Genomic DNA, 6,000 nt, shown 5'->3' on the forward strand with positions numbered 1-6,000 from the left:
TGAAGCATCCCCCAGAAAGTCTTCCTTTAGTCACACAGTTTGAGAAACCTTATCAGTTTGTTTGTTTGTTTTTAGCGAATGAGATTTCAAAAGTGTCTTCAAAACAAAGACATATCTCCCGTGGGTCACGACATATAAGTATGGATAGTGAATCGTACCAAGTTTTCACCGTGGAACGTGGGCACAGCCAGTCTGTGCTTTGGTTTTTTCCACAAAGTCTAAGTGAAGGAAGCTCTGCGTTATGGCTTTATTTTTGTAAGCTTATATCCAAGCTCATTCATTAAAAAAAAGTGATATTTTACACAGAGAGATATACACAACATAAATTCAATTAAACTCCTACCATAAAGTTTCTAAAGCCAGAAATACATATAAAAAAAAATGTGTGGCTTGTAAAATTTAATTTTAATGAATTTAGTTCTGAGTGTGATGTTGTATATGTGTATAGTTTACATAGTTTCCTTAAGCCTAATTAAACAGTACGGTTCTATACAATTTCTAAATTTTTTTTTTAGTTATTTCTCTGTAGGAATTGGTAAAAATATTAGTTACAGCACCTGAGGAATGAGTCACTCGGCACTTTCTGATCATTCACTTCTTTGGACCTAACACAGTTCTGGTTCCACTGTTAATATCGTGGATTGTTAACCTTCCACATCTGGGTGTTTAATACTAATTGCTGATAAAATTAAGTTTTATACTGCACGTGCTCCATATTTAGTGTTCAAATACAGAAAGTATGTGAACTAATTTCTAAAGAGATGTTGTTTTAATCCAACATTTTAGGAAAAATGTCTGGGGACAGCTACTAGAGAGTGTGTGTACATTGCGGTGTTACAAGGAAGTGTTACATATTTCTCAATGTTTTCTTCTTTCCTTAAAAAGCAACTTCATGCTCTGTGCCTTTGTTCCTGTCCAGATTCCTCTTTTTCTGTCCTGTGGCAGGCACTGAAGGTTCAGGGTAGGGGAGCATGGTATAGTTGATACTTGACTGATTTTTGCAGTAAGAATGACAATCAAATTGGGTGTGAGCTGGAAATTATTTCCAACAGGTCAGCCGTAGACACTCCAAGGCACTATTAAAATACCTTTTGGGCTGTTACTTGAGTTTCACTATTTAATTTCAAGTTCATCTCCCTTTAATACTGCTATAGACTGGATGTGTGTGTCCCCCAGAATTCACGTGTTGAAAGCAAATCCCCCATGTCACGGTATTTAGAGGTGAGATCTTTGAGAGGTGATTAGATCACCAGGACATGAATCCCTAATCCCTCATGAATGGGATTAGTGCCCTTATCAAAGAGACCCTTCTGACATGTGAGGTTATAGAGAGAAGACAGCGTTGATGAACCAGGAAGTAGCCCTCAAAACTCTGCTGGTGGCTTGATCTTGGACTTACTGGCCTTGAGAGGTGTGAGAAATAAATTTCTGTTCTTTATAAATCACACAGTCCATGGTATTTTTGTTATAGCCGCTCAAACATACTAAGACAAGTACACTGAGGCTACAATGAAGGGCAGAGGGTAGGAAGCACTTTCAACATTATACTGTAACAATATTTCTTTTTTTAAGATTTTGTTTTCTACAGCATTTTAGCTTTATTCAAAAATTTTTCAGGAAATACTGCATTTGAAAGAACAAGGGCTTTGGAGGAAGTCAAACTGTGTGTGCTTTCAGCACAGACTTCACAAGAAATTATAATGAGCATTAACTAATCAATACAAATAAAACTACCCAACTCTTTCTGGCACATGAAAATATGTAAGATTACATTTTTCCTTTTTAACTTTGAGGACCTAGACCTTCTTTAGAATTTATGCCTTTTTGAAGCCATTCAAATACTGTGAGCAAATAATTATCAGTAAGGATCCACAGAAACAATATAACAGAGTCAATGAAAGAACAACCCTAAACTGGACACCAATTGCCATTTTGGGAGTGCCATCTCATATTCATTAAATAAATGAGCATAATGCAAGACAAGATGTAATGAAATGTCAGGCTGATTTGAATATGACTGTTTAAGAAATTAATATCAGTAATATTTGGGTAACAGTAACACCACTGACTTTTTTTTTAATTTTTTTTTATTGCAGTAACATTGGTTTATAACATTGTAAAAATTTCAGGTGTACATCATTGTACTTCTATTTCTGCATAGATTACATCATGTTCACCACCAAATTACTAATTACAACCCATCATCACACACATGTACCGAATTATCCCTTTCACCCTCCTCCCTCCCCCCTTCCCCTCTGGTAACCACCAATCCAATCTCTGTCCCTATGTGTTTGTTTATTGTTCTTATTATCTACTACTTAATGAAGGAAATCATACGGTATTTGACATTCTCCCTCTGACTTATTTCACTTTGCATAATACCCTCAATTTCCATCCATGTTGTCACAAATGGCTGGATTTCATCGTTTCTTATGGCTGAGTAGTATTCCATTGTGTATATATACCACATCTTCTTTATCCATTCGTCCCTTGATGGGCACTTAGGTTGCTTCCAAGTCTTGGCAATTGTGAATAACGCTGCAATGAACACAGGGGTGCATGTACCTTTACAAATTGGTGTTTTCAAGTTCTTTGGATAAATACCCAGCAGTGGAATAGCTGGATCATATGGTAGTTCTATCCTTGATTTTTTGAGGAATCTCCATACTGTTTTCCATAGTGGCTTCACCAGTTTGCACTCCCACCAGCAGTGTATGAGAGTTCCCTTCTCTCCACATCCTCTCCAACACATGTTGTTTCCTGTCTTGTTAGTTACAGCCATTCTGACAGGTGTGAGGTGATATCTCATTGTAGTTTTGATTTGCATTTCCCTGCTAGTTAATGATTTTGAACATCTTTTCATGTGTCTGTTGGCCATCTGTATATCTTCTTTGGAGAAATGTCTGTTCAGGTCTTTTGCCCATTTTTTAATTGGGTTGTTAGTTTTTTTGTTGGTGAGATGCGTGAGTTCTTTATATATTTTGGAGATAAAGCCCTAATCAGAAGCATGGTTTGCAAATATCTTCTCCCAATTGTTAGGTTGTCTTTTCGTTTTGTTGATGGTTTCCTTTGCTGTGCAGAAGCTTTTTAGTTTAATGTAGTCCTATTTGTTTATTTTTTCTATTGTTTCTCTTGCCCGGTCAGATGAGGTGTTTGAAAAGATGTTGCTAAGATCGATGTTGAAGAGCATACTGCCTATGTGTTCTTCTAGAAGTTTCACAGTTTCAGGTCTTGCATTCAAGTCTTTTAATCCATTTGGAGTTAATTTTTGTGTATGGTGTAAGGTAAGGGTCTACTTTCGTTTTTTTGCATGTGGCTATCCAGTTTTCCCAACACCATTTGTTGAAGAGAATTTCTTTTCCCTATTGTGTGTTCTTGGCTCCTTTGTCAAAGATTAGCTGTCCATAGATGTGTGGGTTTATTTCTGGGCTTTCGATTCTATTCCATTGATCTGTGTGTCTGTTTTTGTGCCAGTACCATGCTGTTTTGGTTACTATAGCTTTGTAGTATATTTTGAAATCAGGGAGTGTGATACCTCCAGCTTTGTTCTCTTTTCTCAGGATTCCTTTAGCTTTTCGGGGTCTTTTGTTGTTCCATATAAATTTTAGGATTCTTTGTTCTATTTCTGTGAAAAATGTTGTTGGAACTTTGATAGGGATTGCATTGAATCTATAGATGGCTTTAGGAAGTATGGACATCTTACCTATGTTAATTCTTCCAATCCGAGAGCATGGAATATCTTTCCATTTCTTTGTGTCTTCTTCAATTTCTTTCAGAAATGTTTTATAGTTTTCAGTGTACAGATCTTTCACCTCTTTGGCTAAGTTTATTCCTAGGTATTTTATTCTTTTTGTTGCAATTGTAAATGGGATGGTATTCTTAATTTCTCTTTCTGCTACTTCGTTGTTAGTGCACAGAAATGCAACTGATTTTTGTATGTTGATTTTGTATCCTGCAACTTTACCATATTCGTTTATTACTTCTAAAAGTTTTCTGGTGGATTCTTGAGGGTTTTCTATATATAAACTCATGTCATCTGCAAATAGTGACAGTTTCACTTCTTCCTTTCCAATTTGGATCCCTTTTATTTCTTTCTCTTGCCTGATTGCTCTGGCTAGGACTTCCAGTACTATGTTAAATAGGAGTGGTGACAGTGGGCATCCTTGTCTGGTTCCTGTTCTTAGAGGGATAGCTTTCAGTTTTTCACCATTGAGGATGATATTAGCTGTGGGTTTCTCATATATGGTCTTTATTATGTTGAGGTACTTTCCTTCTACACCCATTTTATTCAGAGTTTTTATCATAAATGGATGCTGTATCTTGTGCAATGCTTTCTCTGCATCTATTGAGATGATCATGTGATTTTTATTCTTCATTTTATTAATGTGGTGTATTACGTTGATTGATTTGCGAATGTTAAACCATCCCTGCATCCCCGGGTTAAATCCCACTTGATCATGATGTATAATCTTTTTAACATATTGTTGTATGCAATTTGCTAGTATTTTGTTGAGGATTTTTGCATCGATGTTCATCAGTGATATTGGCCTGTAATTTTCTTTTTTGTGTGTTGTCCTTGTCTGGTTTTGGTATCAGGGTAATGTCGGCTTCGTAGAATGAGTTAGGGAGCTTCCCCCCCTCCTCAATTTTTTGGAAGAGTTTGAGAAGGATAGGTATTAAGTCTTCTTTGAATGTTTGGTAGAATTCACCAGGGAAGCCTTCTGGTCCTGGACTTTTATTTTTGGGGAGGTTTGTGATTACTGTTTCGATCTCCTTACTGGTGATTGGTCTATTCAAATTCTCTACTTCTTCTTGATCCAGTTTTGGAAGGTGGTATGATTCTAAGAATTTATCCATTTCTTCCAGATTGTCGAATTGGTTGGCATATAGCTTTTCATAGTATTCTCTTATAATCTTTTGTATTTCTGAGGTGTCTGTTGTAACCTCTCCTCTTTCATTTCTGATTTTACTTACTTGTGCCTTCTCTCTTTTTTTCTTCATGAGTCTAGCTAAAGGTTTGTCAATTTTGTTGATCTTTTCAAAGAACCAGCTCTTGGTTTTATTAATTTTTTCTATTGTTTTTTTGGTCTCTATTTCATTTATTTCTGCTCTGATTTTTATTATTTCCCTTCTTCTACTGATTTTGGGCTTGGTTTGTTCTTCTTTTTCCAGTTCCTTTAGGTGCATTGTTAGATTGTTTATTTGAGATTTTTCTTGTTTGTTGAGATAGGCCTGTATCGCTATAAACTTCCCTCTTAGAACCGCCTTTGCTGTGTCCCATAAATTCTGGCATGGGGTATTTTCATTTTCATTTGTCTCCAGGTATTTTTTGATTTCTTCTTTGATTTCTTCGTTAACCCAGTCGTTGTTCAGTAGCATTTTGTTTAATCACCACGTATTTGTGGCTTTTCTGAATTTCTTCCTGTAGTTGATTTCTAGTTTCATACCGTTATGGTCAGAAAAGATGCTTGGTATTATTTCAATCTTCTTACATTTATGGAGACTTGTTTTGTGGCCTAATATGTGATCAATCCTGGAGAATGTTCCATGTGCATTTGAAAAGAACGTGTATTCTTCGGTTTTTGGATGGAATGCTTTGTATATATCTACTAGGTCCATCTGTTCTAGTGTGTCGTTTAAGGCCAATGTTTCCTTATTGATCTTCTGTTTGGATGATCTATCCATTGGTGTAAGTGGAGTGTTAAAGTCCCCTACTATTATTGTGTTGCTGTCTATTTCTGTTTTTATGTCTGTTAATAATTGCTTTATATATTTAGGTGCACCTACATTGGGTGTGTAGATGTTTACAAGTGTTATAACCTCTTCTTGGATTGTTCCCTTGATCATTATGTAATGCCTTTCTATGTCTCTTTTTACAGTTTTTGTTTTAAAGTCTATTTTGTCTGATATGAGTACTGCTACCCCAGCTTTCTTTTCATTGCCATTAGCGTGGAGTATCTTTTTCCATCCCTTCATTTTCAGTTTGTGAGTGTCTTT

The sequence above is a fragment of the Diceros bicornis genome, chromosome 7 (genome assembly GCF_020826845.1).
Source record: "Diceros bicornis minor isolate mBicDic1 chromosome 7, mDicBic1.mat.cur, whole genome shotgun sequence".
NCBI classification, from domain to species: domain Eukaryota; kingdom Metazoa; phylum Chordata; class Mammalia; order Perissodactyla; family Rhinocerotidae; genus Diceros; species Diceros bicornis.